Source organism: Ursus maritimus, unplaced genomic scaffold (assembly GCF_017311325.1).
Source record: "Ursus maritimus isolate PB19 unplaced genomic scaffold, ASM1731132v1 scaffold_2, whole genome shotgun sequence".
NCBI lineage: Eukaryota > Metazoa > Chordata > Mammalia > Carnivora > Ursidae > Ursus > Ursus maritimus.
In genome coordinates, this window is record NW_024424452.1 from 33,737,919 (window position 1) to 33,764,021 (window position 26,103).

Consider the following 26,103-nt stretch of genomic DNA (forward strand, 5'->3'; position numbering starts at 1 on the left):
TTGTGTATTTTTAGATTCTTTTTCATAAACAAAGCTCAATTGAGTTATGAATGTCAGAGTGAGAATGAGTGTCTACAAGGTTTACATTTCTGCTATTCACTGTGACATACTGAAAGTGACAACTATATAAAAGTGATTGACAATCAACAGCTTAAAGAAATACTTCAAATCCATCCACTGAGCAAGAAACTGCATAACTAGGGCAGAATCCCCAAGTCTGGTGAAGAGAAAAACAATTTGAGTGGACTTTGTTTTTTAAATAGAAGTGTCAGTTTGTCACAATTTATTCTGCTTTTGTAGAATAAGGTTTGCAAGAATGCAATTAAATCCACGTACAGGGAGTTTTCAGAAAACCAATATAGCAATGGGAGAGCTTATCCTTGTGACTGCTCACAAGTTGTCCATCTATCTACCAGTCTAAGGTGTCAAGTAAAACTCAGTGTCTTTGAAATGTAAATGGGCATATCTCAAGCTTAGCTCTACCTGCCGGTTACTCTGAGCCCCTCTGTACTTTTAACTGAATGACATTTAGTTTCTTTTTAAAAAGGTATCATACACAGCCTTCCTCACTCTCTCACCATTCCAAAATCTATACATCCATAAGTCAATGGAAGCATAAACTGGTACGAGCAGAATCAGAAAACAAACACATTAGCTTCCCAAATGATCTCTGAAATAATTAGTTGATGTTTAAGGACAGGGGAATGTGAGGTTGAAGCTGGAGTCACCAGTGTACTTGGTCCAAAGCAAACAGTTTCCCAACAGGAAGGTTATGAGGATGCTCAGAATCAGACATACTTATCAGAACACTATTGATGTTGGCTCTACAATGCACATGTACAGAACTTCTTGAAAATATCTAGGCCCTTATCTTAGGGATGTTCTGTGTCACTACAGGCATAGGATTACCTTGCTTCTGGGCTGACATTTCACCGAAGGAAGAAAAAATATATTAGCAAGAGAGCTTACACTTTGAAAGATAAGGAGGATGCTTAGGTATATGCAAATGGAAGGCAGTTCTTAAGAAAGGAGAGATTAGTTTTCGACTTCACTTTAAAATGTAATTTTAGGAGGAAGAGCTGGCTTACAGATGGTCCTTCTCACAGGGTTTCCTTCCCTTCAGGGTATGATTTGCCTTGAAGAGGGCTGGGGTGAGTTGCAAATAATGGACACAAACATATCCCATCCCTGTTTGCGTACACCTTTTCAAGATGAGTTTGCTGCTGCTTCCGTTGCTACCTATCACTCTATTCCTTGATTCTGGGCTTGGCTGTGTAACTTGTTTTGGCCAACTACCATTAGCAATGTAATACAAGCAAAGGCTCGAAAATGCTCCTAAGTTAGATATTGCCCTTTCACTACACTTGGGACTCTGAGACTCAAGATAGCCTGCTGACCAAGCCTGAGCTAGCCTGCTGAGAAGTTCACAGAGAGAAAAACTGAAGCATCCCAGGATAATCACCAGCCATGTGAGTAAAACCATTCTAGACAATCCAGCCCCAGTGGTATGACAAAGACCAGGTGAAATCAGCAGGAAAAATGCCCACTTAAACCCAGTCCATACTGCTGCCACAAAGAAATATGAGCTAATAAATGATTTTTGTTTTAAGCCACAAAATGTTGGAATTGTTTGTTACATAGCAAAAGCTAATCATTACAAAGTCGTAAGTGTTATGAATCCCTGGGCTTCTGCAATCTCTTCTATCAAATTTATTGTAGAGAAACAGAAAAGAGATAAGGAAAGACTTCATAAATTACTATAGAGATTTGGGGGGTGCTTAATATTTTTAATAATTATTTTATTGGAAAAGTAATGCATGCAAATGGCAAAAAAAGTCAGTGAGTACAAAATATCATACAATGAATCATTAGTCTGCTCCTACTCTGACTTCAGCCCCCCTCTCTCAACACTCATTATTATCAGTTCCTTGTCTGTCTTCCCAGGAAATATCCAGGCATCCATATGTGTAAGTGTTCATACACAAATATGATCATACTACATACATTATCTTCCTTTTTTAACTTATTTACATCTACCCCTACGGTAATTCTAAGCTGAGTTGATATTTATCATCTCCCCATAGTATCACATTTAAACATCCCTCATCCTTTTAGTAGCTGTATAATATTACAGACAGTCCCTGATTGGAGATGGTTCCATTTACAATTTTTCAACTTTAAGATGGTGTGAAAGTGATATGCACTCAGTGGAAACCATATTTCGAGTTTTGAATTTAGATCTTTTCCTGGGCTAGCAATATGCCCTACGATACTCTCTCAGATGCTGGCAGTGGCAGGAGCCACAGCTCTCAATTAGCCATGAGATCATGAGGGTAAACAACCAACACACTTACAATCATTCTAAACCTAGACAGCCATTCTGATTTTTCACTTTCAATTTGATATTTAATATATTACATGAGGTATTGAAAGCATTATTATAAAATGGGCTTTATGTGAGATGATTTTGCCCAAGTGAAGGGCTAGCATAAATGTTCTGAGCACGATTAAAGTAAACTAAGCTAAGTTATGGTGTTTGGTACGTTAAGTGTATTAAATGCATTTTCAACCTACAATGTATTTTCAACTTATGATAGGTTTGTTTGTTTTTGTTTTTGTTTTTTAAGCAGGCTCTATGCCCAGCGAGGAGCCCAATGCGGAGCTTGAACTCATGACTGAGATTGAGACCTGAGCCTATATCAAGAGTCTGATGCTTAACCAACTGAGTGACCCAGGCACCCCAACTTATTAGGTTTATAGGGACATTGCCGCACCATAAGATGAGGAAGATCTGTACTGTGTAGAAGTTATAACATGGGACTGTTATCAAATAACTAAAACCCCAATTAGCATTCGGATTCAATCAAGAACAAGCAAGAATAGAACAAAATACCAAGAAAGAAGAGCCCGTGCTCCGTGCCTGAAAAGGAAACTAACACAGGTAGTCATCGGGGCACCTGTCAAAGTCCTTAGTGGTGAAGTCAAGACCTGAGCTTCTAATTATACCACTGTTTGGGGGAGCTTCTTCTTGGGCTTCCACAACTTAACAGGATTGAGATTTTAGTCCTAAAGGAGGCATGGCAGGGGGACAGGGATTCTGATGTCAACTTTTTCTGGGCCACAACTATTACACCTGACATGGTTCCCTAAACATGAAGCTGCACAGCTTCCCATGGGTTAGAAACATCTATTGGAGCCACATGATCTTTCTGTATCTTCCCACTGCCTAGGGCCAATGCAGGAAGGACAATCGAGGTCACTTTTAAACTCCAGTTAGATTATCTTCAGGAAGGAATAGCCCAACCTGCTCCCGGAGAACTAGGAAACCAGGGTTTCATCCCTATAGGCCCCCAAGCAGGTCAACAAAACTCACCTACCTTGCTAGAATGTAAACTTAGCAAGAGCAGGAATCTTTCTATATTGTTCACCACCATCTCTTCAGCACTGCAGGGAGCGCTGTCAAGTATTTAGTGAATCAATGAATGAGTGAATCCAGAACAGAAGGCAAATCATAAAAGGGTTATGAAAATCAAGAAAAAGAAGCACTCCAGTATCAATGAAGAGTCTCTAGAAGGAATCACTCTTTTTTAGCAGCTTAGAATATGAAAAAGAGGTACTTGGCACCAGTACAGTACCCAATAAATGTCTTTGAAATGAATGTATGTCTTAGAAGAAGACCAGAAACTTTGATAAATGGGGCTCTTGTCCGTAAGAACTTCTAACTGGCAATTTGCAAAAAGACACATCAAAATGGTCTGTAAACTTTCAAGCTGAAGGTCTAGGGTCAGGCTAAAGATCAGAGAGTAAGATCAAGGGCTGCCACTGGCCCCTTTAGGATCCTACTCTACTGAAGCAGCTCTCTGAGGAGGGGAGTCTACGAGGAAGGGTAGAAAGAAAAGACAGGGACATTGTTGGAGCAGCTCCAGCAACCCCAAACTGAATAAGACATACAAGAGCCCCCTGGATGAATATAATAATTCCCCAAGTGTAATGATAAAAGAGCATGATCTTAGTGAAAAAAAAAAAAAGGCAACTTTAAAACATGGTGATTAATCTGCTACGCACATATCAAAGTTGATTTTATAATCTTTGAGAGGAAGGAGAATGATAACACCTTCACATGTGGTCAAAATATTATCAAATGTTGATGTCCATCTTGAAATCTTCCAAGACCCTTATATTCATTTGTTTAGGGCTTCCTATCTATGTTTCCACACCCCCTCCCCTTACAATCCTTGCACTGCCACTGCCTCTTACCTTGGTTTTTTCCCCTATGATTTGTCAGTCTCCTTGAGGGAAGGACTCTCTAATGTATTCACAAGCACACGGAGTACACATGATAGGTACTTAATTACACTTCTGATGAGACTGTGCAGACATTCTTACCTATTGCTAATACCTAATAGGTATTAGGTATTAGGTAATACCTAGGTATTAGGTATGAAATTTAGACTCACTATTGGTGCTATTGGTGACTTGACAATAGCAGATAAACATTCACTGAAGAATTCAGAGAGAGATTCTAGTGAAGAATCTGAGAGAGAGAGAGAGCGAGAGAGCATGTGTGTCGCAGAGCCACAGAGTAGAATGTGTACACACTGATTGATGGCATGTTGAAAGCAGATGGTTTTCTTCTTACTGGAAGTTTCAATAAGTTTCTAGGTATTTTGCCAATTAGGAGAGGGATGGAAGACCCTGTCTTTACAGTGTCAGCAAGATGGCTGGGAATTTAAGAAGAGTTGGCATGACTCAACAGGTTCTAGAAAATGTGCCAGAACTCAGACTTTCAAGAAAGGCTCTCTCACTTTGTTTTAACCAAGGGGAATTACATCATCCACAAACAATTCACACACACACACACACACACACACACACACACACACAAAAGAAATGAAATGAAACATTGTGCTAATTAGGTGGTGGAGGTTTTCCATAATCAACATCCAAGAAAGGCTGAAACCCCTCCAAGTGGCAGAAGGTGAACATCAAAGAAAGCCCTTCTCAAAACAGAGCTTGTCCAATGTACTCACCCCTACCGCATCTTTTTACCCATCTCCTTTGTAATCTAAGCAGGTGACAACTTCATTCAGTTGTTAGCAACAAGAGGAGGTATTGATTCCCTGTGAATGCCCTAATGACTGGAGACTGGGGCACAAACCATAAATGGGGACTTTCTGATTCCAAGTGAAATTATAGTTTGCCCTGCAAGATTGCACAATAAATCAGGGGAAAAACCAGCCAACATAGGACTCTGGGGTCACTGAAGTGATGTTGACACATTACAATAATGAGAACTTGAAATACCTCATGCCCTATTGATTTTTAAGCTGAATCATTCCCACTGCAGAAGATTACAAGACTCTGTCTTGGAATCATGGCTCACACGGGAGATGCTGATGAAAAATACACCCAATCCAATCAAAATGAAAAGCTTTACTTGTACTTATTACAAATCTAATACCATTGTCCCTAGGCTGTGTGATAGGCACTTAACCTACAATGGGGAAAAAAACCACATTTTTTCCCTTTTAATTAAAATTTTTCGTACCTTTTTTTACACATGGCTCTTTGCTGAGCCTATACAGTAAAAAGCACCCCAAAGAAAACAGGCACAATGGCTCGATTAGCGCATAAAGGGCAATTTCTTTATGCTTTCCTAATTCCAGGGTAGCTTTCAAATTCCCTGCATCACCATATCATTTCAAAGAATGGAAAATCATGTCCTAACAACCAACTTATTTCCTAGTCAATAGGAAAAGATGCATTCCACCAGCATCTAGCATCTACAGTAAACAAAGAATGCCTTGCTGATCTTTCCTTTTTCCCTGAAAAGTGTTCCATGAAGCTGAATAAACACAGTTGTGTGAGGCCAACTAGTGACATAAGTTAATTACTAACCTGTCACAAAATCAGAGAATGGTAATAATTTATTTTCACTGTTGCATTAACCGTAAGTTGCTTTTTGCCAAAAGGGTGTGCTGGGAGAGAAGGCACAAGAACATTACTGCTTGCCGAATACCCTATGTAAGGCTGTGTCAATATTTTAGTTGGGAGATCAGATATAAATGGTGCCACTGTTTTTACTATGCACGTTGTTCTGGTCATAATTTAGAAAATAATTACACATATACCTCGGCTTCAGGAGAGAGAGAACTAGCAGGTGGAAATAATACGGTTTTTCCTCACAGGATTCTGGAAACATTACCTAATTATTATAGATATAACTATTACTTGGGTTTGCCAGGATTTACTACATAATAAATATTCTGACACAATCCAATATGATCATACATTCTTTGAAAACTTATTGAAAAAAAAGAACACTTACTGAGGCTCTAATGTGGGCCAGGCATTGTGCTACGAATTAATTACATATTGTCCACCTGTTTTCTGTTTTCATGAAGTTTATAACCTATCATTTCAATCTAATTGTTGAGATGAACACCTGCAGGCAAAACCTATGGGTCTAAAACGGCCTGATTATAGAAGAAATCTTGACATCGTTCTGAAGAGGTTGACTGAAATAAACAATGTTCCTTACAAGCTACCTTGTCTTTCTTTTCTCTCAGATTTTCTGATTAGCTTTTCTTCTATTAACTTCATCTGATGACATTTTGCTCTTCTTGAACATACATGTTTCTGCTTATAAATCTCCCTAAATTCTGCTATTTCATTAATTTTATCAACCTCAGAGTAGCTAACCAGAAACTATCATTTTTTGACACAGGTACACTCGAGATCTAGGTTCATACATATGATGTTAATCCATTTATTGTGATTGGAACCAAGTGTTTGATTTAAGGCACTTTATCACACTTCTTGGTAGGACATAGTTCAAAAATCGGTATAAAGGAGGCCTCTGGGAGTGACCCCACATGATCTTGTCCTGCTGTAGCACTTGAAAGAGCTGTTCGTCTGTCTTCATGCCAACTTTAAACCTCTCCCTGGCTTTCAAGAATCACTGACAACTTTCTGCAGAAAGTGAAAAAGTAACTGAGAACTTAAGGGCTGTGCAAGTCTGTGGAGGACACCAAGCTCCATGATACTTTCAAAAGTCTCTTCAGTTTTGACCCACCTGTTCCAGCTAAGCTCACCTCCAGAAGACCTCATCAGACAGCACCAAACAAGATTCTGTCTATCTAGTGTCAGTAACAGAACACAGTAGTTAAGCAGCTGTTTAATGGACCCAGTCTCCTGTGGCCAGACCCAAAGTCTACTCAGTATGAACTGTGCGATCTTGGGTAAATTGCCTTACCATCTCTAAAACTGCTACCTCATTTGTACAATGAAGACAAGGACCACCCCTGCCACATAAGATGCTGGGGAAGCTTAAATAAGCCAGTTAATGTACAGTGTCTTCCCCAAGTGCTTGTCAGATACTCAGGGCATTTTAGCTGTGATGTTTTCCCCCAAGAGCATCAGGGCCTTAGCTTGGAGGCATTTGCTTTGATTTTCTGAGCTCAGTTCAGCAAGGGGCAATGTGGTGTAGCAACAGTTTTAGATAACCGTGCCTCGACTGATATGTTCCAAGTGGGCAGCCAAATTGATTCCCATCTGACTGTTCTTATATTAGCAAGACCACAACATGGCTATTAAAGTTAGGCACTGAGGAATGGTTCCAGCTGTTTAGAAACACAATCTAGCTATTCCAGCAACACGCATGCCTAGCACACGGCAGGCTCCCAATCCACTTGTTCAAATGAATAGCAAACGTCAAATGAAGCACATGAAGAACAACAGATGAAATAAAGTTCCAAAAATTAAATAATACCACTATTTTCTTTCAAACAGGTCTCTGCCACCACTTACATTGCTGATCTAGTCCAAATTTATGAGACAGAAATAAAAGAACATGTGTAATTTATAAATGCCAATTTACAAATACTAGTGCTGGAGGCCATGCCTTCCAAATTCCCCTGGCCATTTTCTACAAGACACCCTAGAGTAGCACATATCTTTCTTGTTAACATTTCATGGAATCTTTCCATAAACATACGCTTGTTCTTGTCTTCAACATTTTGTCCTGTCACTGCAACAGATGGCTTTACACTGGAGCATATGAAAATATTAAATACTTCATAAGCCTGGTGGAAATATGAAATGCCTTTGGAGGAATGATAGCTCCATGATTAACGTAAAGCGGCCATGCAAGATTCTGTTAGAAATAGTTACCTCTAAGTTGCATTGGTGAGTAGACATGGTCACCATCAATTCCACATCCTCACTGAAAGTCGACAAATGATGAAGGGCTCAGTGTGCCATACGACAGATCTGGGCCATGCCGAAAAGCAGAACATACTGCTATAGAGAGCTGTGAAATACTGCAGTGTGTAACCAAGGGAGGGTTGTGAAACCTACCTCTTGGAGATCTAAAAGCCAGAAGAAGCTTCCATCTGTCTGAGATGGTCAAAGAAAGTAAGCTTAAAGACAGAGCAGTCAGTTAAGGGATAGCGAAGTCAGCTAGCTGATTGTTCTATAGACCCAGTTCCAGGTATTATTTCTTTTCAGAGCCATAGTGATAGAGGTTTACCCAACCAAATGAGAGCTGCCATCTCAGCCGACCCAGAGGCATGACCAACAGTTCTGTGAATGAGGTTCAAATCATGGAGTAGTGGTTAAGATGAGGGTATCTCAAGCCAGACTGCCTAAATGCACCAGTTGTATCATCTTGGCAAGTTACTCAAGCACTCTGTGCCTGATTCTTCATCTGTAAGTGGGGATAATAAGAGCGTGCACATCATGAGGCTGTTGTGAGGACAAATGAGTGAGCATACACAACAGGCTTAGAATACCAACTGGCATATGGTGGATGCTACATAAATGCTGGCTATTCTCTATATTTAGTGCTATGTTTATGTAGAAGTAAACATTAAGATGTGGGTAAGATTTTATATTTTTCCTTCTATTGGTTTGTGTGCAACTGGCATTGACTTCCTACAGGCTCAACATATTAATGTTTTCCATAATGTGCATGAATCAAAAATCACCCAAGCCCGCTGCTGGGCATTTATCCCAGAGATGTGAAACTCATGCTCACAAAAACCTGTACAGAAACGTTTATATCAACTTTGTCTATAATAGCCAAACACAGCCCAGATGTCCTTCAACAGGTGAATGATTAAAGAGCTGTGGCACATACACACTGGGGAACAGTACTGAGTGATTAAAACAACAACAAGCCCCAAATGAGTGATACACGAAATTACTTAGAACACTAAGAAATTATAATGAACAAATAAACTAATCCCAAGAGGTTAACTATTGTGTGATTCCACTTTGCCAACATTTCGGAATGATAGAATTCTATAAATTGAGGACAGATCAGTGGCTGACAGGGTTTAGGGATTGGGGTTAAGGGTCCTTGTAATGGAAGCAGCTGCGATCTCATTTGTGGTGGTAGATTTATCAACCTACACATGTGATAAAGTTGTGTAGAACTAAATACACACACACACAAATGACTGCAAATAAATCTGGGGGAATGTGAATAAGATCAGTGGATGGTAGCAATGTCAATATCCTGGATGTAATGGGATACTATGGTTTTGCAAAATATTACTCTTAGGGGAAACTAGGTGAAGTGTACAAGAGATCTCTCCATGTTATTTCTTATGATTGCATGTGAATCTACAATTATCTTGACAAAAGTATCTATTAAAGAAACTGCCAAAGCCTAAATGAAGGTGAAGAATGAGCACTGTGAATACATTTAGGCAATGATCAACCTCCTTCCCTATTTTTCTGTATTAAGGAAACACTGATCCTTAAGAATCACCCTGAATCTCTGTAGACACATTACAAAACTATGTAATAAATTTAAAAAATATTATTTTGTCTAATGATGCATAAATTATACCGGTTAGTTCTAGGTTTTATATATTCAGTTGGTGTGTTTAAAGGAATTGAGGTCTGCTGAGTGAAGTACACAGGTTTCTGAAGCAATCTGAACAGTGCCTGCCTTTCTCTGAAGTGTTTTATTATTCTGAGTCGGGCCTGCTGAATCTCCCAAGGTATGAAGTTCAGTTCGAGATAAAAATATTTTATCTGCCCTTACAGCAAATTGAAAGGCTATATAAAGGGTTTTGTTATTGCAGTGTTTTCATAAATATATAGTAAACATCTTTCACAGTGGGAAATTCAGCACAAAATACAATTTTCATACACAGCCATTCATGTGGCTTGCACAGGAAGATGAAATGACCCAGAGATGAATAAAAAAATAATAGTATACAACTTTTAGCAGCCCACAGTCCCTGACAGACACGCGCAGCTGGAAGGATAAGGATCATGATTTTGCAGTATCTCCGATGAATGACAAGTTTCTTCAGCATCGGGGGAATTTCGTTTCCTTTGTGGCCAAACCATTACAGTTAACACTTAGCTTTATCATTTTCAGAAATTGCCAACAGCCAACCACACCGTTTCAGAACACATACTAACCCCAAACCTTAGCTAGGACATAATTTTAAATCAAACCATTTTTAGGTTTCTTTACCTCCTTTTATAAGTCTCTCTTAAGCACATTTTCAGAACAATTTGGGTGGCCTATGTCTAACATACAATATCAATGTTGCTATCTAAGGTGATCCATATGCAATTGGGGGTGAGGGAATGACCGACTGGAGGTATTCCAAAAATGGAAGCCTTTTTTTTTTTAAATAAACTATTTTTTTGTTATCAAAGTAGTGCATGTTTGTTGAAAAGTTAAAGGTTAAATTTTTTGAAGGTTTCATTGAAGTATAATTAATATACAAAAACCTGCAAAGATTTAGTGCATACAATTGGATGATTTTGGATATATGCAGCTACCCCTGATACCGTCCCCACAATTGAAGGTAATAAACACATCCATCATCTCCAAAAGTTTCCTTGTGTCCAGTGTGGGTGTGTATGTGTGGGTATGTGTGCAGGTGCACACGCACATGTGTGTAGAACACTTAACATGAGATCTACCCTCTTACACATTTTCAGGTGCGCAGTGCCATGTGGCTAACTCCAGGCACCATGCTGGACAGCAGACCCCTACAGTTTATCTGTTTGTATAATGCTAAAAGCGATTTCCCCGTGTTCCCCTGTTCCCTTCCCAGTCACATGGCACAGTAACCACAGCAGTGACCACGTCCGCAGTCCCTCAGTTGTCTTTTGCAATTTCACTGTGTATATAAAGCGTTTGGACATGTGTGTCAGTTTCCTGACAAACTTTTCCCAATAACACATTTCTGAAGTTCGGGTTCTTGTTCACTTCCAACACCGCAGCCACTACTTCAGGACGATGAGGATCCACTGTGTTCAGGGCATCCAATCCCCTACTGTTAGGCATTTAATTTGTTCCACTTGTTAACTATACACTATGCTGCAGTCAACCAACATGCATCTTTGCAAATTTGAGCAATTACATAAATCCTAGAGGTGAAAACACTAGGTCAAAGCATGTACTTTTTTTACATACAAAAATTTCCAAATTATTTTCCACAAAAGAACAAGCCATTCCACACTCTCCCCAATAGTGTATAGAATGCCTATTTCATTACACATATTATTTTCCATTATAATCTATGAAACATTTATAAATACAGATGAAACTGTCACATATGTATATATATGAATATATATTCATATCGTTGCTGGTATTTACATTTATTTTTTTCTGAAAACTATATTCATGCTCTTTGCCAATTTCCCTTCTGTGTCATTAGTCAGACTATCTGTCTAACCATCCAGCCACCCAGTCATTCACATATTCTGAAAAGCATAAAGGAACGTTGGTCCTAATAAGAGGATCAAAAACGACCATCCAGGGCTAACCAAACATGATATATGTCAGAGCCATTTTCCACCAATGTTAGAATAGAGATTCCTACAGATTTGAGTCAAAAGGGGGAGAAAATGGGCTCCGAAGTCACAAAGTTTCAAATTTGATTGCCAATCCTTCTACTTACTAGCCACTGGTAACTCTAGAAAAATCACCTCGAGACTCAGTCTCCCCTCATGAAAAGTGGGTCTAAGAACTCTCCACCTGATAAAGCTGCTGGAGTACTCAATTCAGTAATGTATATCCAGAAGTTAACACAGTGGATGGCTAATTGCAAACACTCAGTAGGCAGTATCTGTAATAATAACAATAATAATGTACAATTCTATATATTGAGCAGTTAGCTAGGGCATTACAACAAAGCCTGGCTTCTTTTTCTATTAGCAGCAAAAAGTTGAAGCCTGAACCACTTATAACATTGATGTAACCTTTATATTTTTAGTTCCCTGGAGAAATTTGATAATAGAGAAATGGCCAAAATTCATTTTCCCTTTGTTGCACACATTCTTTTCAATGGCACACAAAGTTTATCACTGGTTGTCTTTGTTTTAAAAAGTAGATTCTCTCATTAAATGTGGAAATATGTTAGAACCAAAACCACTGAATACAGAATTAAAATGGCCGCTTTAAATCCAATTTCCTTTTTTTAAAAATTCAACTAAGTGAAATATATGTATTTTAGCACTATAGACTAATGGAGACACTTACAGAACCTTACTGGGTACCCTTAGCTATGTGAGTTTATTCCCACTTATTTATCATTGCACAATAAATTCTGGTTCAGTCTTAAACTATTTCCTGAACCAACACTTAGATGGAATAGGTGCTCCACAAAAGCCAATTCAATGAACTGTATTAAAAAAGGAAATGTGACGATAATGGATCCAACATTGGTCTTTTGACAGTTCTGAAATGGGATTCACTCTTTGCTTTCTCTGTGTAAATGTAAGTTCACTGGGCCTGAAATATAAAAGAATAACCGCAATGGTTTCCACTTCCAGATCAGTTCCCAGAACGTCCCTGGGTTGGGGGAGGGTGGCTCAAGAGCTTCTTTTCGTGGCTTTGGCAATGCTGCATGGCCACACCACAGCTGTTCCAGGGCAGTGACGATTCTTCTCTCCCAGGAAGGAATCCGTGGCTCTCCTTGAGAAGAGTGCAATCTACTCTTACGGTTCGGCATCTTTGAGTTTTTTGTGGGGCAATGCATGGTGAGCTATGTATCAACACTTAAGTCATGTGAAATATGGGTCAAAAATCTGAGGAGGAAGCTGACAGGGAACTGACGTCTGTCAGATCCATGGTTCCTGCTGTTACTACCTCCTGTTCCTCCAATATTTTGTATTCAAAATGTAAGATTTTTTTAATTAAAGTACAAACCCATGCATACCCTTGATAAGATTTTTTTAAAAATATTCCTCCATCCATTTATTCATTTGAAATCTATCGAGATTCTAAATGCCCATCTCTGTTTTCTGAACAACCCATGGTATCCATGTTTAATTGCAGACTTGAAAGGTCTTTTCTTCTCCTAACACAAAATAAAGTATATCAAATCAGCACTTCTATTTAAAACCTACTTTAATTGTTTTTCTCTTCATTGGTTTTACTACATGCTGCATATTCAACAGAGAATGAGATTGGCATGGTCATTCCCATGGTCTAAATGTGGGAGGACAAATGGATTGGCTTTAGCAAGATCAAGCTGGGAAATCGATGTGCCCACATCCACCATATTCCACTTGGTGTGACAACACTGGGCTCCCTAGAATATATTTAAAGTGCCAGGAAACCAAAGAGTTAAGTTTCCTGAAGCCCCTTAGGAGGCAGTTCAATAATTTCATTTTTCTAATGCTACTATTAACTAGGTAATAAAACAAAGATAATCCATCCTGAAAATTATGCTCTTCTGAATATTATTGTTTTCCTTTGGTGATTTTTGTTGTCGGGAGTGGTCATATAAAGAGAACTCGTGAGTCTTCCTGATTCTGGTGCAGCATACATTTAATAGTAGTTAAAAAGCAAAATAAAGCTGTGGGCATTAGTGTTTACTCTCCCTTAAAAATGGTTAAGTTACTTTACAATTAACCCCCCACAAAGGAAACTAAAGATGTCTTCTTTCAAAACTCAAGGGAAGATGTTGCCTAAACAAGTATGCTTCAGCACATACACAAATCTGAATTGTTAAAGAGCTTGCCAAGAGGGACAGGAACACAGACTGCGGAGTTTAAATCCCAGCTATGCCACTTATAAGCTGTGTGACCTTGGGCAAATTATTCAACTTCTCTGGGCCTGGGTTCTTTCCTCCGTAAAAAGTAGATTAAGAACAGTATCAACCCCTTAGGCTTATCATAAGGATTAAATTAATTAGTATTTTAAAATATTAACAACAGTGCTTGGCACATATGAAACACTACTTCAGCATTTATTAAGTAAATAAGCAAATAAGCCTCTGTGCCAAACCTTTAAAGATAAGGAGAAAATAATGGTGTTTGAATGCTGAGAAGGAAGAAGGAAGGTTCTTGGAACTACTGTTGCGTGACTCATTTTGTGATGCTGCATTTCTATTGACATCAGTACCATAGAAAGAAATTTCATTTTTCAGCACTTATGAGAGGTAACACTGAGTAAATCAGGGAAAAGTAGGTACTTTAATCACAATGACCCATGTCATATTTATAAAGAAAGATGCTCAAAGTAGGCAGCTGTAAAATTTTAAAGTCAAATTGTAAGAAAATATGGATCTTCTGATTTTGCATTATGATCCTATTCATAGTATCCAATTGGAGATTTCAAAAGTTTAATAACTGAAACTCATGTACCTTATCCAGTCTCTTGAAAAATCAGACCATGTATGCATTAGTCACAGCATCACTGATATTGCCTAGGACAGGGTTTCTCAATCTTGGCACTGCTGGCATCATGGGCTGGGAAATTCTTTGGTTTTCTGTCCTATGCATCGTAGGATATTTAGCGAGATCCCTGGTCTCTACCCAGTAGATGCCAGTAGCACCCCGTCCAAATGCAACAACCCCAACTGTCACCAATATGTTACCAAATGTCCCTGTTGTGGGGAGGCGAATGAGAAAATTGCTCCTGGTTAAGAACCACTTGACTAGGGCATCTGTTGATACCCCTTTTGTGTCTCTTTCTAAATTCAGAGTATTAAATTTCAATGGTATCTTGGTATGTTGAAGTCAGAAAACTATGGTGTCTAGTGGCTTATTCTAATTATAAAAAATCTTCAAGATCTCTTCTCCATCTCTAAATTAGGCATAGCAATATCTACCTTGCAGAGTTAAGAACCAGAGAAAATCTGCTGAAGCTCCCAGTCCAATGCACAACACAAAGAGGCAGTGAGTGCCCAGGGAGAAATCAGCACTGTATGGTTATTTCTATTACTGCTGATGCATTACCACATCACCATCCTCATCATCCTCGTCATTATAATAAAAATGGAAGGCCTCTATTCAAACATTCAAATAGCTATAAAAGACACAACTGGTACTTTCATCTCATTAGCAAACAAGCAACTGATTTCCTTACAAGTAGAGATTTCAATTAGACAACAAAGAAATCTATCCCCAGGTAGCAAATGCAGATGCAGAATTATCACGAAGAGAAAAGGAAAGACTGGTAGAGGCCTTCCTAACAAATAGCCCTTACGAGGTTCTCTTTCCAAAGCAAAGGACAGGTATACACACCTCGACACACTTGGTTTTTGCTGGTTTCCTGTGCTGGATTGACAGGGCAAAGTAAAAAGTACTGGGGCTTCTTGATTCTTTCTATTTGTGTATACGTTGTCTGTGTGATCAAAGTTTATCAAGCCAGTTGAGAAAATTTAACCAACTAACCAAAAATTGCTGTGAATTCAATGTGGCTCATTGTGACTACTAATTACTCTGTAAGTAAAAAAAGGGCCATTTTAAGAACTGAATTTTGGCTAATTAGATAAACATGAATACAGAATTCAGACTTGACTTCTGTAGAAGCAGAGAGAAAGCAATAAATATGCCCACCGTTGCATAATTAAAAAAAAAAAAAAAAGGAAAAGAAATCACTGCCACCCTGGGAACATGGATACACTATTTGTGCTGTAATTATACCATTTCTCAAAAAGCCTTTCCTGGCCTTCATGACATTGGAAGTAGCTGAAAGATTACTCACCACCGATTAATGTTAGGGAACTAACAACTGCACTTCCTGCTTTTCCTTTAAACCCAACCGAAATAATTTCACAAGAACTTGCAAATACAAAATTGTGTTAAGAACATCCAATTGATCCTATTTACATTTGCTACATCAAAGTATTCAGACATCATAAGTAAATGTGAAATGGGGGCCTTCCAATACCTTACAGGTTATGCAAACACCTAAGCAGAAAGGAACACTTTGAAATTTTTATGGAGCAGGAAAAATTGGAAGTGTATTAATCTAGGCAGTGAAATTGGGCTTTTTGTCATTTTTAATTGCTTGAATTCATAACCTAGTTTTGCTGAATCAAAAACGAGTTGCTATAGCTGACACAAGCTGTTTCAGCCTTTTGGGTGAGCGTGTGCGCACACACACACACACTCACCGCACAACTTTTCACATCAACTTTATATCTGTTAATAAAAAAACACTCCTGAAGACTAGGACACCATAGCTATTGGATAATTAAATATAAAGTTTTCCAAGCTGAACATTGTATGTTACAAGCTGACTTTTAAAGAATTACTTAATTCTTTTAGTGCCCTGCAAGCAAAGGGAGGGGGCAGCATGAACACCAGATAGACAGGACTGCTATTTTGTTATATGTGGCTTAATTCAAATAAATTAAAATGCATAATTAAAAAATTCTGTGTGCCCTTATTTGCTCTTGTTTACTATTGCTCATAATACATGCGAGTGCTCAACTCTGCATGAAAATGAAGGAAAACAAACAGGATAAAGACATCCGCCCCTAAGTATGTACAAAGACCTAATGTATTATCACATTCTGGAGTTTTCAGATGTATAACAAAATAAAGTTGAAAGTGCAAAAAACTTTAAAGGTCCATGCTCTTCTCCCTCCCTATTTATTTTTATGTTTGTTGAAAAATCGATACAAGATGGGGATTCAAGTCTCATAAAAGGACTTTTGTTTTAATTCTATTAGAATTACTTTCAAAGAACTTGTTCCAATCCACTCTGTGATGACTTTGAGACTAACACACAGGAATTAAAAAAAAAAAAAAAAAAAAAAAACACAGCCGAACTAAACATAAATAGAAGCTTACTTCATAATAGTAAGGATTTATTATTATTTCATAAAAATCCTTCCTCCTTTGGACTATGTTCCACGTCTCTGGTACTACAAACTCTGCTCAAAACCTAATAGAAAAATTATAAATTTAGCATAAAACAAGACCAAAAAGATCCTTCACTGGACATTGTAATAGTTATTTAGCTCAAGATTGACCTATCCAATCAGGTTCTCTGTAATCAAACAGAAAATGACAAAGGGTATATACTCTGATTCTCATATAATATTCTCAAAACATGACCTTTTATTCTCAAAATCTTACAACTATAGTTTGGAAGAAGGCAATTGCGGCAAAAAGCCGTTTACATGAAATCTACTTTAATTTTTGTGTCATACTCATGGAAAGAGAAAAAAAATGGAAAAAAACCCCCACTATGTGATACTTAAATAAGCTGGCCCATAATTCAAGGTTGACGGTTGTTTCTCCAAAGTCCAAGTAAATACAGATTAAAATGAATCCAGATTCTAAAATTAAGACAGGTAATAGAGAAAATAGAAGTTTGAGGGATAAGGTTACAATAGATGAACATAAAAATATGCTCAGCCCAATAAAGTTATAGCAAGCAAAATGCAATGTTGTAAAAATCCATCTCTTGGTCATAACAGAGAAAAGATTTACCTGTTTTCTTATAGTAAAGGCATTTTCCAGAGTTGATTTGCTTGGTTAAAAAAGAAATGACAAGAAAAGTTTGATTACTTGCCTTTATTTATAAAATTAGGATACACCAGATTGCCTGATATTAACTGGTTCTTGTATAAGAGCAGAGAATACCGAAGAAGAAGAAGAAGAAGAAGAAGAAGAAGAAGAAGAAGAAAGAAAGAAAGAAAGAAAGAAAGAAAGAAAGAAAGAAAGAAAGAAAGAAAGAAAAAGGAAGGAAGGAAGGAAGGAAGGAAGGAAGGAAGGAAGGAAGGAAGGAAGGAAGGAAAGGAAAAGAACAGAAAAGGAAAATGAAAAAAAATCAAGTTCCAATTATCCTTCAGGGTGCAAAACATTTGTTATAATAAAAATGCAGTAGTAGAAGATATCTGGAAAGGTTTCTGTGCTTGGGTACAAAAATAAAGACAGATGGAAAGAAATACAGGTGGATGGAGAGAGAAAGGGGGTAGAAGAGGGGAAAAATAAGGAAAAAAGAGAGAGGGGAAGAAGGAGGGAGGGGGAGGGGGGAGGGAGAGAGAGAGAGAGAGGGAGAGAGGGAGGGAGGGAGGGAGGGAGAAGAAGGTAAGTAAGGGAGAAAATAAATATTCTCCCATAGGTAATACTTCCTCCAACTCTTCGGAGAAGCAATTTTCTCTTCATAATCCGTGAGTATTCTAATATAGAGGAAGCGCTGGCATGTGTGGAGAGTGTGAGTGGGCAGATAAGAGTTGAAAAATCCTGCTTTCTGTATGAAAATCAAGAATGCTGCCCGCATTCCCTATGAATGCCAGTGGTAAACAGCTGTCGCGGATTGACTGTAGTTTACTTACTTGAAGAACAGCCCTCTTAAAACTTAATCACAGCAAACCACAAAGGCAAGTTAGTCCATTTCACAAATACATTTATACACATGGCCTTCGGATTTCTGAAGATACATTTTGATCAAAAATAGAGAATCACAGTTGAGAAAGATTTTATAGTCTTCAACCAATTTACTGCCCAGCTACCCAAATAAAGAGGATTACACAATCATTTTTTACTGCCTCCGTTATATATTGCATTCATTTCTGTGTGACCATTAAAACCATATGAAAATGAGTAAATTATGAGATATCTAAAGATACTCAAAAAGTGACTCTTTCAGCAAGGAATTTAATGAACAATTTCTAAGATGATTTTGCCAACAAAACTTTTGGATTCAGAATTCCCATGGGGCCCCTCTTAAGTAGGGGGAGACACAGCTCTGTTGTCAACAGAAGTAAGTAAAACCACCAATTTCATTGTAATCTGAAAATAATGGCTCAAGGGACAGGCTGAGATTGAGTCTTCTAGGTGATCCTTCTAGGCCGATAAATGTTGTATTCAACACTCTGCATATTTTTTAAATGCCTGGCAGTTAATTCCATCACTTTGGAAGTCAGAGCACATTTCTCCCACTTGATCTCTCAAGAAGGGCAACTCTTGTTTAATTTAATGAAATGATCCAGAGCCTATTTCTTAAGTCGAAGCATTTCCAATATCGTCAATGTAATCTCTCTTCCTTGGGAGTCAGGAAAAGCAGCGAAGGTAAGGCCCCACCAAGGCAACCGGCACGGTAGACATGTTTACACAAACATGCAACACATATTCCCACACACGCACACACATGCCCCATCGGAACGTGAGCGTGCCAACTTTCCAAAAGCACGGCCCATCTGGCCAGTCATTTCATAAACCTCCCATTTAAAGAACCGCGCAGCTCTTGCAAAACCCCTGCTAGCCTATTGGGACTTTTACGGGGTTTCTTATAAACGCTTATTCATCTCTGGAAATAAAGTTAAACGGAGCCAATGAGAATGGGCAATGAAGTTCCCCCACTAACTTCTAGTCAGTAAGAAAATCGATTCATCTCTCCCGACTCCTCCGTAGCCTCAAACGCCCCTCGCCCTCTCCAGATGTCCTGTGCCCCTAGGTGCTCCCGGAGCGAGCCCTGACCCAGCCGCGGAGGTCCCCGGGCTGGCCTCACGTACCGTGTCTCACTCACGCGCTGCAAGTGCATCCGCAGCCTCCCATCGCCGCTTTGGTTTACCCGGATTCCTGCCGCCGCCAAGTCCCTATTCTAATCAGCAGCCCTGGAGGCGCACACGCCGCCACCCTCTCTGCGTGAACGTTGGACAGCGGCTGACGGCGGCTCCTCTGCCACAGGCAGCCAAAAATGTCAATTTGCACACTCCTCCCCCCTGTCGCCCGCCCCCGGTCCCCGTCCCTCTCCCACCCCCTCCCGCGAGTCAGTGGGCTTCAGGAAGCCTCTGCAGAAGCTGCCTTTTCTCCATCCCTCGCTCTCCCTCTCTGCCTCTCCTTTTCCTGACAGTGTTTAGAGCCCTCTTCTCTCGCCTTACCTGAAGGGCATCTCCCACGACTGCAATTAGCTGCCAAGATTTCATTGTCGGCTGCAAAGTGCCTCCTGTTTCCTCCCCGGGAGAACACGGGAGAAGTCCGAGGCAACAGCAAACGGCAGCCACGTGCTAGCAATGTAAATGACTCCAGTCATCTGTCGTGCGCGCCGTGCCTGAGCTCGCCCTGGCTGCCTGGCAGCCTGACACCACCACCGCCAGCAGGTGCAGAACGCGCCGGGAGAGAGAGCGAGCAGCCCGAGCAAGTAGGCATTCAACGTGGAGACGCACACAAAGGGAGGACACCAAGGTGCCGGGGACTCTGCCGCGCCCCAGCCCAGCTTCCCAGGTGGCCTCGGCCTCCGCGCCAAAACACTCGCCAAATTGGACGCCCAATGTTTTTGCAAAGTCTTGCAGCCCCGGGAATGGGGCGATGGATGCTGAGGCTGCGTAGGTCCCGCCTCCTCGCTTCCCGGAGCACTAGCAAAGCACCGAGCAGGGAGCTGGCAGCAGTATCTCCCCGCTTGCCCTCCCTCTCCCTCTCCTGCACGTGTCCCTTCCCTTGTTCTTTCAAGCATTAAATATGTACCACATGACAGAATAGGGCACCTTGCACGGTCCTCCGAGTCCACACTTGACAACTAATTTTAACTCACAAGCAGTGAAATGTCTAAAGGCAGGATATAAGCACTTCCAATTACTTACACTACTCCTGCATTATTCAAAATGTCCACGGGACAGTATTTATGACTTCCAATATGCTACTCCACATATAAATACTAGTAAAAGATGGAAAACCCCATCACCGCCCCCCCCATAGGTTTTTCTCAGTGTTTCCTCAGAGAAACGATTATACTTTTCCTACTAGTTAAAACTTTGTGATCTCAAATCTTACACATTATCTGCTAAATGAAAATGCTCTAAAATATAACCCTGCTTTGAGGAGGAAATATCTGCCCTGTCCTGTTGAACTTCAGAAATCACCTATGAAAATGTACTTACCTTGAATAACAATGGCATCAAAGTAAATTTCCCAAAAAATCCACAAAGATCTGTGACTTTTTTTTTTTTAATTAAATGGGAATGAGTTACACCAGGCTCTGGCTATTCCCAGTCTAAATGTTGCTTTCGTTAGAGACAAATCTTTTGGATGTAGAAAAATTAGGGTGTTTTTTTTTTCTTTACAGTCGGAACTGCAAGCTACATACACTAAATGGCCTTGTTTTTCCAAGCACTTATTAGTTGAATAGGAAGGAAGTAAACGTGGAAGAAAATTTTATGTATATGTATAGACTACATTCGATTAACAGTGAAATATTCATTGGATTCCTGTGTCATCTTCTTGGATACTTTATTTTAGTTAAAGGCCTTGTGCACAAGTGATTAGGATTTTATATATTGGTAAGCAAATTTTAAAATGCTAATAAATCTTTCAAATATTTATTTGCACATTTATTATAGCTCCCTATCTTGAGGCAATATTTCCAGGTTTTTTTGGAACATGCCAAGTCCCTTACATAACCATCATCCATCTCTGTCACGCCAGTAACAAAATGAGAAGAAGGTTTTTTTTTTTTTTCCTTCTATGCATTAAGACTGTTTTAAATATTGCATCAATATAGTTTTTAATTTGTTCCTTATGGAGTTAAGAAAAGTTGGTGTATGTCTCTGCCTGCCTTTTGCAGGGGCAGTGGCATTTAAAGGATGCTAAGACAGCATTAGATAGACCTTCGTTTTACAATGATGGTGCAGTACAGAATACACTATACGCTGTGATTATTTAAGTTAAAGTCTAATATATGCACATATCATCTCAGGTCAAGGTTTTCAATAGCATTGGGTTAAGTGGCAAAAGGTTTCTAGACTTTTGCTTAACCAGAACCCTGTATAATTACAGAGATACACAAAATAAAGTCATATTATCGCAGCAGAAACTGGCATTCTCACGGGAATCATCTGATTCACAAATCAGCTCACAAAAGCAAGGTTAGGGGAAGTTACGGATGGTGGGGGTGGTGGGTGGAAAGATAGCAAACCCTAATTACAACCCCATTGTCCCCGTGCTCCCTGGCACATATGGCCATTTAATCACGGAGAATGACAACCTTGGCAGATGTTGCCAAACCTGGTTATTGATATAAATTGCTATTCTCATGTGTAAGTGCCCAAGCAAAGACTTAAAACAATGTCTGTACTAATCCAGAGGGAAATAAAGGTCCACACTAGCATCTGTGGTAACAAGAGGATACACAGCTAAAGTGGGTTCCTTGCTTCCACTCCAAAGGAAAACAGCAATGAATGAAATCTCCAAACCAAGGACAGAGAAAGTCTCCCTGTGGGAATATAAATTGGTATCATCATTCCAGAAACCAATTTACTGGTAGCTATTAAAATGGAAAATGTGCACGCCCTATAACCAAGCAGTTCCACTTCTAGGTCTGCCCTAACAAAATACATGTATAAGCTGTACTCGTGGATATACCTGCACCACTGCTTGTCATGGAGGAAAAAATGACGAATACTTACCGGTATAAGAAAATGCAATTTATCCTACGCTGGAATACTATATGGTAGTGAAAAATGCATACTAAGGTATGCATAATCTATAGCTATATAGGCATGAATGTATATGGAGATGAAAATATCTACACATACTACATAAACATAGTTTTCAGTCAAAATTTTGCTGAGATTAAAAATGCAAGTTTTAAATGATTCATACACTATGGTACTATTTATGAAAGAAAATGCAAAAAAGGAATAATATTATAGATTTTCTGTAGTTATATGAATATTTGTGGATATACAGAAAATGACCCAGAGCTGAGGCAGGCCAGATTCAGCCTCTGCCTGCTTTTGCACAGCTCACAAGTTAAACTTTTTTTTTTTTTAATTTCAAAATGTTAAAAAAAATTAAAAGAACAGGAATATGTGAAAAACATAGTAAATTCTAACTTCAGTGTCCATGAATGAAGTTTTACTGGAATACAGCTATGTCCATTTGTTTATGCATTGTGAGTACAAAGCTGGGTAGTTATGACAGAGACCAAATGGCCCACAAATCCTAAAATATTTACTATCTGGCATTGATCTGGAAGAATAGGCCCCAAATTCATAATAATGTTGGGAAAGAGAGAGGGTATTGCTACTGATGGTAGAGGTTGAGACTTCAATTTTCCTTTAAAAGAACATTTAGGGGCACCTGGGTGGCTCAGTGGGTTAAGTGTCCAACTCTTGATTTTGGCTTAGGTCATGATCTCAGGGTGGTGGGATCAAGCCCCGTGAGGGACTCCATGCTCAGTAGGGAGTCTACTCTTTCTCCCTCTCCCCCTCACCCGCTCATGCTCGCTCGCTCTCTCTCTAAAAATAAATAAATATTAAAAAAATAAAAAATAAAAAAAGAGCATTTATATATAAAAGGTCTTGTTTCTGCTTTATGTACACAAACCTTGTTAAGATAAACATATATATATATATATGCACATACATCTACCATTTTAATAAAGTTTGTATATACATAAACCCTTAAAATACACCTTTATATTGTATATTTAAATATATGTATGTATGTGCATGTATGTGTGTATACACACACATATACATACATGTATATATACATACCTGTATGTATACATACATACCTGGAAGAAAACACTCAAAATTGGTGGTTCTTGATGGTAGAAATAAGGGTGCTTATTATTTTCTTCTTTGTTATTTCAGGTATTTGTCAATACCCCAAACAGATGTAAATATAAGAAAATGGTGGACACCTCTGGCCATGTGAGTTGTGAAAATTGCCATTGTGCCAATAGTGCTTTTCTCCCCCAGAAACTGCCTTTTCTCTTCAACTGTTGAATGATAAGACCTTCAAAAACACATCAAGGTTTAGCTTACATTCACGTAACATTTCTGGAAAACTCCAGTATCTAATTGCTTCTTCATAGGAAAAAAAAAAAAATTCTAAGCTTCAATGCACTGAAGATTTTTATAAAAATCAATCTTATCCTTGAAGTAAAATGTGACGTAGATTATCCCTTCTGCTGGAAGTTATGGTAATGACCTACTGAGATATACCTCACAATACAGTAATATTGCTTCTTTACCAGTTCGAAAATATTTTCCTATAGAAAAGCACAAAGCAGGTTCTATCTGAAAAAAATAAAATAAAATAAAATTACATAGCAACCACATTGGTGCTTTGTAGGATTAGAGCAGCGGGACCTAATGATTTTCTTCATCGTGACATCTAATAATCTAATAATGCATCAGGAAAGGTGAGCTTAATGAAGCATATTCAGATGGGAGAGCATACGATTTATGATGGGCTTGTTGTGGTTATATTCCTAAATGGATCCCATTAACTCAACATTGGTTGCTGGTAAATGGCCACATTTCCTAATAGACAAATGCATGAATCACCTGGGCATATTTTAGAACTGTGCTCTATAGAATGGTTCACCTTACAACTTTACTCTAGGACCAGGAGAATGACCTTCTTTAATGAAGCTTAGCAGACTTTCTTTGAGCAAGAAACAGAATTATTGGGGCACCTGGGTGGCACAGCGGTTAAGCGTCTGCCTTCGGCTCAGGGCGTGATCCCGGCGTTATGGGATCGAGCCCCACATCAGGCTCCTCCTCCTTCCTCTCCCATTCCCCCTGCTTGTGTTCCCTCTCTCGCTGGCTGTCTCTATCTCTGTCAAACAAATAAATAAATAAATCTTTAAAAAAAAAAAAAAAAGAAACAGAATTATTGCAAAAGAACATGCATTCTACCTCTTCATCATTTAGCAGGTACATGTAACCTTATCCTTGGGCGGCATGTATGAAGCACACTACTGAGAGGATTTTTTAAACAGTGTTACAACAAACAAGTATTGTTTTCAATCCTTTTTATAATTATAAAACCAATATGTTCGTTTGTTTTTTAACAGAGCTACACCTTTATTTATTTACTTTTCAGGAAGTTTAAGTCCTTGAAGGGTACAGCATCACAGGGATTCTGTGGTCAATGGCTTTAGCAGGAAGGCTGCTTTGGAATCTGGCACATATCACACCACTGTTTCTGTGGCATGAGCCCACACAGAGCACGAGTGACTTTTCCCCAGATTACTTGGGTTTTGTACAATTTGCCACCAGGAGTCACTGCGTTGCTCTTTGCTCTGTACACAGAAGCACTTCTCTTGCCTAGATAGAATTCAGTTTCATCTCGAGCATAAACATCTTCAATTTTAAGAAGTCCTACGTGCTCCCTCTGCTTCCGAAGATCCCGCTTACAACCAGCAAAAAAGGCATTGCACCACAGCCTTTCAGACATATTTGGAGCCCTGATCCCAGCAGGCTTGCCCCCAAAGCTCAGCAGCAGGAGCTTCCCTCACCTCCTAGGTGTTTATTGTGGAAATTTGAGAAAATCAGAAAAGCATAGGGAAAAAGTCACTCATTATTTACCACCCAGATAGCCACATGTAATGCATTGCAAATCCGTCCACTTCAAAGATTTTTTTTTAAAGATTTATTTATTTATTTGAGAGACAGAGGGCACCAGCATGAGAGCAGGGGAGGGGCAGAGGAAGAGGGAGAGAATCTCAAGCAGATTCCTGCTGAGCGCAGAGCCCACACAGGGCACAATCCCAGGACCCTGAGATCAAGACCAAGAGTCAGACGCTCAAACAACTGAGCCACCAGGCACCCCTCACTTCAAACATTTTTCACTGCATATGTAACTGAAAAATCATGAGTACATAATAGACATTTTACCATATAAATTGCCTTATAATATTTTTGCACTTTGTAATATATCATGAAGATTTTCTGCCATAAAAAATTAAAAAGACATCAATTTTGGTATGCCACCGTAAGGATGCACAATTTCTTTTCACTCTATGTTAAATAACACTGAAATGAACATCCAGATCCATAATGTTATGACCTTATCTCTGTTCATTATTTCAGGATAAATATTTGGAAATAAATTACCAAGTCAAAATACAGGTACCATTTT

General features: G+C 39.1%; 1 pseudogene; it reads right to left on the minus strand.

The window, feature by feature from the left end:
- Nucleotides 1–24,908: 24,908 nt before the first annotated feature.
- On the minus strand, nucleotides 24,909–25,492 carry LOC121103676 (annotated as a pseudogene).
- Between the last annotated feature and the right edge of the window lie 611 nt (nucleotides 25,493–26,103).